Below are 13,643 nucleotides of genomic sequence, written 5' to 3'. Positions count from 1 at the left end.
TTGATCGACTCACTGACATCACAAATGAGCTTCAAGCCCTCGGCGCTACTGAGATCACCAAGCATGAAGTCGTCAAGACACTCCTGAGATCACTTGACAGTTTGTTTGACACCCTAGCCCTGATGATTCAAGAACGTCCTGATTTCAAGACACTCGATCCGTCTGACATACTTGAGAGGCTCAACACACACGAGTTTCAGCTTCTGAGAAAAGAGACATCTACGGTCCCAACTATGGGAGAACTCGTGCCTTGAAGGCAAAGGCTGTCTCCTCATCTGAAGAAGAATCTGACAGCAGTTCTGATGATCCTGAAGACATTGGAAAGGAGCTTGCTATGCTCATGAAGAAGTTCCAAAAATTCACCAAGAAGAAAGGCTTCAGAAAGTCTTCACGATCAAGCTCAAGGAATGATGAAGCTTCTGCTGATGACTACAAGAAGAGAACATGTCACAAGTGCAAGAAACCTGGCCACTACATCTCTGAGTGTCCACAGTGGGACAATGAGAACAAGAAGAATAAGAAGAAGAAGAGCACGGAGTATGACTCTCACGACAAGAAGAAGAAGAAATACTCAAAGTCTTCTTCCAAGTCTTCCTCCAAGTCTTCATCACACAAGAAGAGCTCATCTGGCAAGGCACGTGCGTTTGTTGGCAAGGAAATGGATTCTGAGGAGGAGTCCGCTTCTGAGGAGGCGGAGGTGGAGTCTGAGGAGGAGTCCGATTCTGGTGTTGCGAGTCTGGCTACAGCATACGTTGCCAAGTCCATCTTCAACACTGAAGACAATGACTTCATCACCGACACCGATGCAAATGACAAGGACTACTCCGCTCCTTCCTACTGCTTCATGGCACGCGGTGCCAAGGTAAACACACGCACTACTCACTATCAAACATCTAGTGACGATGACTCTGATTGTGGTTCCAAACCCAGCTACAAAACACTTGCTAAAATTGCAACTGAACAATAGAAAGCTATGGAACACATTCAAAAACTGTTAGACAAAAGCGATGATCTGTTAGACGCTGAAATGACTCGATCTCAGTCCTTAATTGAAGACATAAAAAATCTTCACATTAAGTATGAGGAACTTGAAAGTCGTCATGAAACGCTCTCAACAACTCATGAAAGGCTTTCCTATGATTATCTTCAAAGGAAGCAAGATCTTGAGAAATTGAGAGCGGCTCATGAAGGTCTTCAAAAGGAAAACGAGTCACTTCGCGCCGAACAGATCAGTTCAGCTCAGGAAGGATTTGAACCACCATGTCTTAAATGCATTGAGCGTGATAACGCTACTTCTGTTGCTGAATGTTCTACTGCTGCTACTATTGCAATATCTTCAACTGTTGATGTGGTAACTAACCCCTCTGCTGAGGATACCTCGGCTATTGCTGATGAGAATGCTAGGTTGAAGACACTGCTTGAAACAAGGATGTATAAAAGTCTCAAAGGGCATCAAACACTATGTGATGTCCTCAAAAGGCACATCTTGAACCGAAACCCTAGGAAGAGGGTGTTGGGTTCGAAAGGAAAATGAATGCTGATGGCTCTTACTGGAAACCTGAGCAGTACCCCAAAACCACATGGGTTGCTGCAAAGGAACCTTCAGCGGATCCATCCACCCTATCTGGCTTCACTTGTGCTAATCCCATTGTTATTGATGAATCCTTTGATGCAAACTATAAACTGTTTAAGAATCAGAATGGTGAAGTGTTTGCCAGGTATATTGGTACTAACTACAGGAATGGACCGCCTATGAAGAAGATCTGGGTGCCGAAAAGGTCTTTGGAGAATCTTCCTGTGAATGTCATCATGACACCACAGGTGAAGAAGACAAACCCCAGACCACAGGCTTCATACGGTCCAAAGGCTTCATACAGACAGAGGACTCACCTGAGTCGCACTAACGCAAATGTTTTGCAGGGAAGCCATACTCAGGCCTATGAATATGAGCGCGGTTCAACAAACCGCTTTGTTCATAAGACCAAGAACTATTCTGCTTATTCTTATGAGTACTATTGTCCACCTACAAGACTTTTTGCTAGGGCTCCAAAGCCAAAGTTCTCAGATGCTGCACTTAGACTCATTGCTTTGAAGCCACCCTTGAAGATGTGGGTGGCTAAGAAAGCTTAACTCTCTTTTGCAGGGAAAGGTCTCCAGCCAAAAACCAAAATCGTCTGACACTATTGCTGGGGACCTTAAACATCTTGTAGGGCGCAAGATCAAATGCCCAAATGGTGTTATTATGTACTTTGTTCCTGAATCGCTTGCTACTTGCCATATCAGTCCTAATCTCGATCTAAGCTTTAATAATCCACTGGTTCATCAAATGTTTTTGCTTCACAATTCTCTTCGTGAAGCCTATCCCCCTAACTGCACTGTAGGGTATGACACCAGCTGCTTCAGAATGGATTATTGATAGCGGGTGTACCAATCACATGACTGGCAAGCGAAGCCTTCTCATGGACTCAACCTTACGTCCATCTGATAAAAGTCACATCACATTTGCTGACGCTGGTAAAAGCAAGGTATTGGGTCTAGGTAGAGTTGCAATCTCAAAGGATCAACACATGGATAAAGTCATGCTTGTTGAATCCCTTGGTTTCAACTTAATGTCTGTCTCAATGCTTTGCGATTTAAACATGATTGTGATATTTGGAAAATATCGTTGCCTTGTACTAATGGAATCTGACAAGTCTCTAGTGTTTGAAGGGTATCGGAAAGATGATTTGTACGTGGTAGATTTCTCAGCAGGACCACAACTTGCAGTATGTCTTCTAGCAAAAGCTTCTGAATGCTGGCTCTGGCATCGAAGGCTAGGGCATGCTGGCATGAGGAACCTCCACACCCTTGCAAGGAAGAAGCATGTCATAGTCATCGAGGGCGTGAAGTTCAAGAAGGATCACTTATGCGGTGCCTGTGAAGCAGGAAAGATGACGAGGGCCAAGCATCCCTCGAAGACAATCATGACAACGACTCAACCCTTCGAACTACTCCACATGGATCTTTTCGGTCCCACTCATTACTCAACTCTTACTACTACTGCTTGTCTCTATGGCTTTGTCATTGTTGATGATTATTCAAGATATACTTGGGTGCATATAATCCTCTACAAGACTGAAGTGCAGGATGTCTTCAGACGCTTCGCCAGTCGAGCAATGAACAACTATGGCGCCAAGATAAAGCACATCAGAAGTGACAATGGCACTAAATTCAAGAACACTGGCCTAGATACATATCTTGATACCTTAGGCATCACACATGAATTCTCAGCTCCATACACGCCACAGCAGAATGGCATCGTCGAACGCAAGAACATAACACTTATTGAGATGGCCCGGGCGATGCTTGATGAATACAAGACTCCAAGAAAGTTCTGGCATGAAGCCATTGATAGTGCATGCCATATCATCAACCGTGTTTATCTTCACAAGCTTCTGAACAAGACATCCTATGAGCTCCTTACTGGCAAGAAGCCAAATGTCAGTTACTTCAGAGTATTTGGCTCCAGGTGCTGGATCAAGGATCCACATCACACTTCAAAATTTACACCAAAAGCACATGAGGGTTTTATGCTTGGATATGGAAAGGATTCGCACTCCTACAGAGTCTTCAACCTTTTTCACTATAAAGTGGTTGAAAAAGTGGATGTGCGGTTTGATGAGACGAACGGCTCACAAAGAGAGCACCTGCCAAATGTGCTAGATGAAGTTCCATCCAGTGAATCAATCAAACTTATGGGAACTGGATAAATCATACCGTCTGAAGCTCAGCCTGAAGAGGAACTTATCATCTCCGCACCTGATCAGCCTGAAGAAAATGCTCATCCTGAAGACAATCCCTCTAACGATGACAATGATCAGCAAGAGCAAAATCTTCGTCATGTACATCCTCGTGTTGCAAATGAAGTACAGATTGAGAGAATAATTGATAGCATCAATGCACCAGGTCCACTCACTCGTTCAAGGGCAACACAACTAGCTAATTTCTGTGGGCACTTCGCATTCGTCTCAATATCTGAACCCAAGAAAGTTGAAGTAGCCTTCATGGAACCTGAATGGATTCAAGCTATGCAAGAAGAGCTTCAACAGTTTGAGCTGAATAATGTATGGGAACTGGTTAAGCATCCTGATCCTCGCAAACACAATATAATACGCACCAAATGGATATATCGCAACAAGCAAGATGAGCATGGTCAAGTTGTCAGACACAAAGCTCGTCTCGTTGCTCAAGGATACACTCAAGTTGAAGGGATTAACTTTGATGAAACATTTGCTCCTGTGGCTAGACTTGAAGCCATACGCATACTGCTGGCCTATGCAAATCATCATAACATACTTCTATATCGAATGGATGTGATGAGCGCTTTTCTCAATGGCAAGATTGAAGAAGAAGTGTATGTTGCACAACCGCCTGGCTTTGAAGATCCAAAACATCCTGACATGGTGTACAAGCTCAACAAGGCATTGTATGGCCTCAAACAAGCCCCTCGGGCTTGGTATGACACACTCAAATACTTCCTGAAGAGCAAAGGCTTCAAACCAGGTTCCCTCGACCCCACTCTCTTCATGAAGACATATGATGGTGAACTGTTTGTGTGCCAAATATATGTGGATGACATTATCTTCGGCTGCACCAATCAGAAATACTGTGAAGAGTTTGGATATATGATGCAAGAGCAATATCAGATGTCCATGATGGGTGAGTTGAAGTTCTTCCTTAGTCTTCAAATACGTCAGCAACGCAACGACATCTTCATATCTCAAGAGAAGTACCTCAAAGATTGCCTGAAGAAATTTGGTATGCAAGACTGCAAAGGCTTCACGACGCCAATGCCAGCCAAACATCATCTGGGTCCCGACGACAATGGTAAAGAGTTCGATCAAAAGGTATACCGCTCCATGATTGATTCTTTACTTTATCTATGTGCATCTAGGCCAGATGTTATGCTTAGTGTTTGCATGTGTGCTCGATTCCAAGCGGCACCAAAGGAATCGCATCACTTAGTTGTGAAGCGAATTCTTCGATATTTGGCTTAAACCCCAACACTAGGATTATGGTATCCAAAGGGCTCAGAGTTTGATCTGGTTGGATTCTCGGATGCTGATTATGCTGGTGATAAGGTGGATCGCAAGTCTACATCAGGCACATGTCATTTTCTGGGACAATCACTTGTATGTTGGTCTTCAAAGAAGCAGAACTGTGTATCTCTCTCCACTGCTGAATCTGAATACATTGCTGCTGGATCTTGCTGCGCTCAGCTTCTATGGATGAAGCAAACACTCAAAGACTATGGCATTCATCTGAAGCAAGTGCCACTCTACTGCGACAATGAAAGCGCCATCAAGATCGCCAACAACCCAGTTCAGCACTCGAAGACAAATCACATTGAAATTCATCATCACTTTCTCAGAGATCATGTTGTGAAGGAAGACATTGATATCATACACGTCAACACTGAAGAGCAATTGGCAGATATCTTCACCAAGCCCTTGGATAAGAAGAGATTTTGCAAGTTACGGTGTGAGCTAAATATCTTGGAATCCTCAAATGTTCTGTGATCAGGCGCACATCCTAACACTTATGCATATTGATGACTTAGATGTGCAACACACGAAGTAAAGTATATCTTCATTCAATGAAGACATACATTCTAGGTGTGAATACATTAATGTGGAATTTGACTTCGGAGCGCCACAATAATTGTGCGCCGTGTCTGGGTCTGATACTTCCTATACGGTGGGTAACGCCACCACCAAATTCTTCTGTTTGAAGTGTTTCACCCATGCGTTGCATTTGCTATGTCTTCACATTTGGTTTGGCTTCAATCTCAACATGTCTTCATGATTATCTTCACTATGTTGATTATATATATATATACTAGTGTTCTGTCCTCTACAACATTCACTTATAGCTATGTCTTCTTGTTGAATCTTTTGAACTAAGTGAATGTGATCGTACCGTAACCTCTCTATGCTTTCTATCTCAAACTCTATCTCTCCAAATCATATGCATTCTAAATTGTCGAATGTCTTCTCTGCGTCCTTGTCAGCAGAAGATACAGAGACAAACATTAAGTCCACTTTCAATGCTAATTCCTTCACCTGAAACCCGGAGAAGTGGGAACGACCACCCGACAATCCAGGCGTGCGTAGGAACATGGAACAACCTCCGATATGTTGCATGATGGCCACGTGTCCTTCAGATGTGAATCGCCAGGGGCACCTGTGTAATAACGATGTGCCGTCCCTGTCCCTATAAATACACACCTCACCACAGTCATTATCCTTTCTTCCACTCTCGCACAAACCCTAGTGCCACCACTAGCCCTCAACGACACCGGCGACTAAGCGCTTAGCTGCCGCAACCTCTCCGACGCCGTCTTCACGCCGGCCGTGGACATCGTCTTCTCCGCCGTCGCTGTAGGTGTTCTCCGTTGCCAAGTTAGGGCACAGACGATCGAACTGCTCAGCGTCCTCTTCCACTCTGTCTAGCAGTTCTTCGTGTGGTCAATAAAACTTCCTTTTTACGGCCCCTTTGATCCTATAGATTCGTCACTTTCTACCACAAGCAGTTTCTGTTCACACAAGTTGGATCTATTTCATACTGCATCTCATAATATGCCTAGTATGTTCACTTATGCTTCACAAAGTAGTTAGATTCCTCACTTGTACTGATTCGTGGATTCGTACAAATCTGGAACCAACTCCTTATCTATGAGTGAATGTCTTCGCATGATGAGGTCAATGTCTTCTAAACTGATTTATCTTCAAAATCTTCTGAGAATGCATATGACCTCTTCCCCCTCCCTCGCACCTTAATGCTTTCACAGGTACATGTCCGTGGGAGAATCCCTTGGTTCTCATAGTCTGCATTCATTTGCAGAATTCTTACAGCATCATATAAATTCTCCCGAAGCCAATTTCTGTTTGTCCAGCAAGTGAAAACCTTTGAAGCCTTTGAACGTATTGAAGCCATTCAGTTTAAAGTTCATGGCTGCAGAGAAATCAGTAAGGAAGGGTGGCAGAAAGCGTTGAGGTGAAACATCAAGAGATCTGCCGGATGACCTCTCGGAGCTGTACAAGACAGATCCAGAAGAGGATTACAATCAGCGCAAGACACGAATCCAATGGATTAGACGATATTGGGCAGAACAGTGGTTCAAGTACAGGTTTGTGACCAAGGAATATGCTGAGAAGAATGCCATCAAGCGACCATGGGGAGACATCCTATACATAAATCTTCAACCCAGGTCCAGATATGAAGCCATTGAACAAGGCTTCTATCCCTGCATGGTCCGTGGACCACAGCCTGCGGATGCTGACCCATCGTTATTGCTATGGTGTCGTGATGACAATCTATTCAAGCGCAACTTCCAGTTTGCCCAGAATTTGGTGAAGCAGAACAAGAAGTCATTGGGACTAGACTTCAACCCTGGTCTCTCTGCCCCCCGTGCCAATGGCACCCGCGAAGCTGAACCCAATCTTGTTGGGTCCTTCTACAACCTGGAAGGTCTCATCACTCATATCATGGTTCAAGGGACAGCCGTGGATGAGCCTGCAGATGACGCTGAATCTGATGAAGCGCCTGCACCTCCAAAGCCAAAGAAACTGAAGCAGCCTAAAGCTTCAAAGCCTGCCTCAACACCAAAAATCTCGCGGGCGAAGCCACTGGCTACTGCACCTCCTGAAGACAGTGTGCAGTCTGAAGATTTGTCACACATCTCCAAGCCCTCGAAAGTCAAGATGCCTCTGCAACACACCAGCCAAGAACTGACTGCTACTGCTATTCTGCGCAATGACGCCATTGATCTGTCTAGCAATGAAGATCTTGCAGATGACGCTCTTGAGCAACTGATCAAGAGCAAAGAAGAAGCAGAAATCTTCAATGATTTGCCTCTCTTTGACGTGGCAATCATCCACAACTTCATTGATGAGTGGTTTGACACACCCAACCTCATCTTTGAAGATCTGCAACTTCCAATTGGCCTCAGTGTCGCCTTCCATGGCGCCATTGCTTCAAAGCTAGCTATAGGTCAGCGCATTATTGAACTGAAGCAAAAGATCGACTTTGAGAAAGCTCAGTTCAAGAAGCACATGGCCAAGCTCAGCGTGCAAGAGGTCAAAAATTTCAAGATCATGTTGCACGATCTCAAAGAAGCCTTTCTCAAGAAGCATGAAGAAGCTCAAGGTTCTCGTGAGCGCATGAAGAGCCTAGCTGACAAGTGTGTGCAAGCCTACAATGAGGCTGAGAAGCGCAAGGCCTTGGTCGTCCTGGCATCGACCCCAGGATGGCTGCAAAGAAGAAGAAGCCAACTGTGGCCGAACCCGACGCACCAAGGCAGGAAGCACATCCCATTGTCTTCCCAGCCAGCATGACTGGCTCGAAGCCAAAGGTCAGGTCAACCCCTTCAGAACTGAAGAAGACGAGGACTGCTGAAGCTGAAGCGAGAAAGAGGAAACATCCTGAAGCCTCTGCTGCTGCTCCCTCCAAGAAGAAGCGCAAGACCAAGAAGGATTGGGCTGCTCCCACAGAGCCCTTAGTTGTTGAACCTATCTCCATGGTTTGCCCTGCCGCTGAACATCAAGAGCGCCAACTGACTGTCCATGAGCCTACTTTCACAGAGGCTCATGAAGCTGAAGACATTCCAGCAGCTGATCCCACCGCTGCTGAAGACATTGGTCATCATGACAATCTTGAAGATGATGTAGTTCTTCCTCTGATCGAGCACCAACAGGTATCATCGCCTATCAGCATTGGTCGTCCTTAGACGCCAATTGCTCAGGATGCATCATGGGCTAATCACCCACAACAACAAGTCACACCACCCCGGCAAGAAGAAGAAGATGACTTTGAGGCCCAGCCAACTCCGTCTCCAGAGGCGTCGCCAGCGTTACGCAGGCTTTGCAAAGGACCAAGGTCTCAAGTCCCTCTTTCGAGCGTTCCAGAAGGAGAAGTGCCTCACCAATCTGTTTCACGTCAAGTGTTTCCAGATGCCACTCCTACTGTGAATGTCTCCGAGTCTAAGGCTAAAGCTGCTGAAGACATTCCGGCTGCATCAGTCGACGACACACAAGAAGAAGAACGTGTCCCTACTCCCCCCACTACTGAAGAAGTTGTTCTCGAGGAGAACGTGTCAGTGCCTGACCCTCCAGCTCATCAAGTGGACGATGAGAATCTTGAGGCTGCCACCCCCAACACAAATGAAGCCAATAACGTAGGCATGGCTAAAGCAAATGTGGAGCCTGCACCAATGCCAGAAGTCAATGAAGCCAATGATACAACTGCTCCTGAAGCAAATGTGGAGCCTGCACCAATGCCAGAAGTCAATGAAGCCAACGATACAACTGCTCCTGAAGCCTCTGATGTGCAGCCCAATGCCTCTGCCACTGCTCCTGTTCCTGCACCTGCTGCTGGTCCTCAGTTTGATTATCATGTTGAGCACAGGCCTCAGGTACAGAAGCCAATGCCATGGTTGCCCAAGTTTCCAGGTCCTGCATCAGCACCCGGATCCTTTAATGTCAACGGCTTCAAAGCAGACAACACCTTCTTCAATAGCGCCAAAAACCCCTACTCAAGGGAAACAATATCTTCTGATCGGTTCTAGAGCTATCCGCAGCGAAGTTATTACTCATGCATTCTGTACAATCAAGGTCGCATTTTCCCTCATATGCGTCTTGATACTGAAGCCATAACTAGTCTGCCATGCTTGGAAGAAGCTCTGGATTGCTTCAAAGAGTCTGGACTGTTGCCTTTCGTCACCGACCAAGAGCACTGGAACGAAGAGTTGCTGCTCCAATTCTATGCCACTCTTCACATTCGTGGCTACAACAAAGATTCGAAGACTTGGGTCCTTGAGTGGATGACCGGCAATGTTCATCAATAAGAGAAAGCCTTTGATATCATTGAGCTCATTGGTCTGCCCACTCCTGGAGATCTTTTTGAACCTGGTTGCCAGCTTTACAGTGCAGCTATGGAGAGCATCTTTCAGAAGCCTGAACCGAACATGAGTCAGATGCTTAGCATGATGAAGCCTTTGCCTCTAGATGTTGCATATCCTAAGGAGTTCTTTGTTGAAGACCTTGAGTATCTGCCACGCACTATCTATCACATTATCAGGCGAACTCTCTGGCCCATCAAAGGACATTCTCCACATGCAAAGCTGGAAGGTGCAATGAAGACTTTGGTCTTTTATATTCTTCATGGCAAATGCTTCAATGCACAAGACTTCTTCATCCGCCAACTTGCTGCAACAGGATCTGATATTTTTGGCTTGAAGTTTTACGCTCCATGGATAATGCGGCTGATCAAACTACACTCAGCTGTCTCATATCAGCCCTCTGCTCGCAATCATTGGATCTTTATGCCTGACGTTGATATGTCCGTTGAAGCCATCTATCCAGAGCCTGCCAAGGAGCCTCTTAGTCTTCAGAATGCTGAGCATCAAAGTATCTCTCAAAACATTGAAGGAGTTGAAGCAGTCACTCGTGTTTATCCGCTAGCTGGTACTACACGTGCACCTCATCATGCCCTCACTGAAGCCACTGAAAGCACCATTGCCCAACGGCCCAAGAAGCAGTCTCGTGTTCTCAATGACCGAGAGCTTCTGGTTGCCCTTCATCAGAAACAAGATAGGCATCATGACTGGCTAAATACCAAATGCAAAGCCTCTTGGTGGATGTCAACTGCATTCACAATCTTGCCACCAAGAATGCCTTTGTTGCCCATGAAACCTGTCGGCGTACATGGAAAGGGCTGACGCTTATGTGTTCTGAGGATGATCTTCAAGAGGATGGCTTCTCTGAACGTTTCAAGTTTGACTCCACACCTCTAGGAAGGACTGTGCTGCGACGAACTCCGTATCTTGAAGACTCTGAGTTCTCTTCCTCCACGGCAACTGTGAATGCCAGAGTGATCGAGGACAAAGATGATGCCACTTCACCACCCCCTACTTCTGCCCGCATCGACACTGCCCCGAGTTCGTCTGCACCGCCGAACAACACCGACGACCTTGCTACTTCACCTACTCCTCATGGGAACGAGTAGATGCTTTATGTCTTCAAACCTTTTTGGTCCTTACTCACAAAAGGGGGAGAAGCATATGAGTTTGATAGTCTTCAAGCGGGTACATATGGGTGGTTGCTTTATGTTTTGCCAAGTGTTTACAACTCTCGTTTTGATACATTTGGTTCTTTGAATTGTAACACTTAAACTCGATGGTCGTCTGCTACTTATTTGCTATTCTGTGATGCGATGATAAATTCCGCATGTGCGACGATAAATTCCGCACTTAGATCATTTTGCAGACGTCCATTTTTCATTATGCATGTCATTATCTTCACATACTTTTCATGCATGATGAATTGTCATCATAAGTTGAAGACGATCTCCACAAGTACAACCTGCAATGTGCATTTGCATTCCAAAAGCAAATTACTTATATGCACATCTTCAGGGGGAGCCCTTGCAACTTATGAAGACAATTCTCTATCCTTTACAATTTCACATATTATATTACCCGTTGAAAACTTCAACTAGTTTGTCATCAATCACCAAAAAGGGGGAGATTGTAAGTGCATCTAGTGCCACCCCTAGTTGGTTTTGGAGTATTGACGACAAACCTAGTTGAGGGACTAATGTGTTTGTGAGAATTGCAGGATAACACAGGTAGAAGTCCCTCATTGATTCGGTTTTCCTACCAGAGATGACCCCTAAAAATGTATGAAGACATTGAAGTCAAAGGTGGTATGTGAAGACATTCACATTGAAGACTATGACAAGAGAAGACATCGCGTGAAGACTATGGAGCGCGAAGACTTAGCAGTTTCATCGTTCTGTGTTTTTCTTTGTTGAGTCATAGGAACCACCGTACTGTTAAGTGGGGTCCAAGAGAACCAGTCAGAATGACTGAAGTGATGCTTAACCAAAATCCTATATCTTTGAATGAAGACTATGACAGCAAATCTTGTCCAGAGTTGGATAAGTCAGCTTTGCTTGTAGCCCAAGTAAAGTTGCCATGTGTGTTTGAAATCTGACCATTGGAACACGTGTCAGTTCCTTAGTGACCCAGGGTCATCTCGGACAAATCAGGTCGGGTTGCCTAGTGGCTATAAATAGCCCACCACCTACAACCATAAACGGTTGGCTACTCAGAGTTAGAGTACGGCTTTTGTCGTTTGAGAGCAACCCACCTCGAAGCCTTTGAGAGAGAATTCCTTGCGAGGATAAAGCCCTAAACACCCAGAGCCAAAGAGCGTTAGGCATCACTTAAGTCTTCATGTCTGTGTGATTTGAATACTTATTACACTTGAGGACTGTGAATCCTCCAGCCGGTTTGGCGTCGCGTTCTGACCATCAAAGAGTCATTCTGGATCGCCGGTGAACGAAGTCTGTGAAGGTTTGGAAGTCTACCTTGAAGACTTACCAGAGTGATTGGGCGAGGACTGGGTGTCCTTAGCTCAAGGGGAATAAGGTGAAGACGAGGTCTTCTGAGTTGAATCTCAGCCTCCCTAACCAAACGTACAGTTGTCACAGCAACTGGAACTGGTCCAACAAATCATTGTCTTCAACGAGTCACTGGTTTCATCCTTCCCTTCCCTTTACTTACTGTTGGTGCTTGTGAAGTCATTGTACGATTGCATCACTAGTTGGCTTCACTGAGCGTTTACTTGTTCTGATTGGCTTCACAATATCTTCCTACCTGATCCTTACTGACTAGCTGCTATTATTCATTGTTCTTTCACTTCATTGAATACTTGACTATGGTTTGCCTAGTGTAGTCTACCTTCCGCTGCATGGTAATAGGATTATTTCTATCGTTTGTCTTCGAAACTTACATGTTTTGAAGACTTTCATAAAAATCGCCTATTCACCCCCCCTCTAGTCGATCACTAGCACTTTCAGTCAAGACACTCTTGAGATCACTCGACAGCTCATTTGACACATTGGCCCTAATGATTCAAGAACGCCCTGACTTCAAGACTCTCGATCCGTCTGACATACTTGAGAGGCTCAACATACATGAATTCCAGTTGTCTGAGAAATGAGACATCTATGGTCCCAACTATGGCCGAGCTCGCGCCTTGAAGGCAAAGGCTGTTTCCTCATCTAATGAAGAATTTGACTGCAGTTCTGAGGATCCTGAAGACATTGCAAAGGAGCTTGCCATGATCGTGAACAAGTTCCAAAGGTTCACTAGGAAGAAAGGCTCCAAACAGTCTTCAAGATCCAGCTCAAGAAATGATGAAGCTTCCTCCCGTGACTACAAGAAGAGAACGTGTCACAAGTGCAAGAAACCTGGTCACTACATCGCTAAATGTCCTCAATGGGACAATGAGAACAACAACAAGAAGAAGAGCAAGGAATATGATTCTGATGACAAGAAAAAGAAGAAATCCTCAAAGTCTTCTTCCAAGTCTTCGTCAAAGTCTTCATCACACAAGATGTAACGCCCCGAGACCGATGTGCCAGGTGTCCTCTAGTTATTCGCTGTTGTTGCCTTGTCCTTGCTTGCGTGTCATGCATCTCATATCATGTCATCATGTGCATTTCATTTGCATACATGTTCATCTCATGCATCCGAGCATTTTCCCCGTTGTCCGTTTTGCAATCCGGCGCTTCTATGTCACCCGGTGTCCCTTTCTACC

Source organism: Triticum dicoccoides, chromosome 3A (genome assembly GCF_002162155.2).
Source record: "Triticum dicoccoides isolate Atlit2015 ecotype Zavitan chromosome 3A, WEW_v2.0, whole genome shotgun sequence".
NCBI classification, from domain to species: domain Eukaryota; kingdom Viridiplantae; phylum Streptophyta; class Magnoliopsida; order Poales; family Poaceae; genus Triticum; species Triticum dicoccoides.
The sequence above is the reverse complement of the archived record's forward strand: the minus strand, read 5'-3'. Positions refer to the sequence as shown.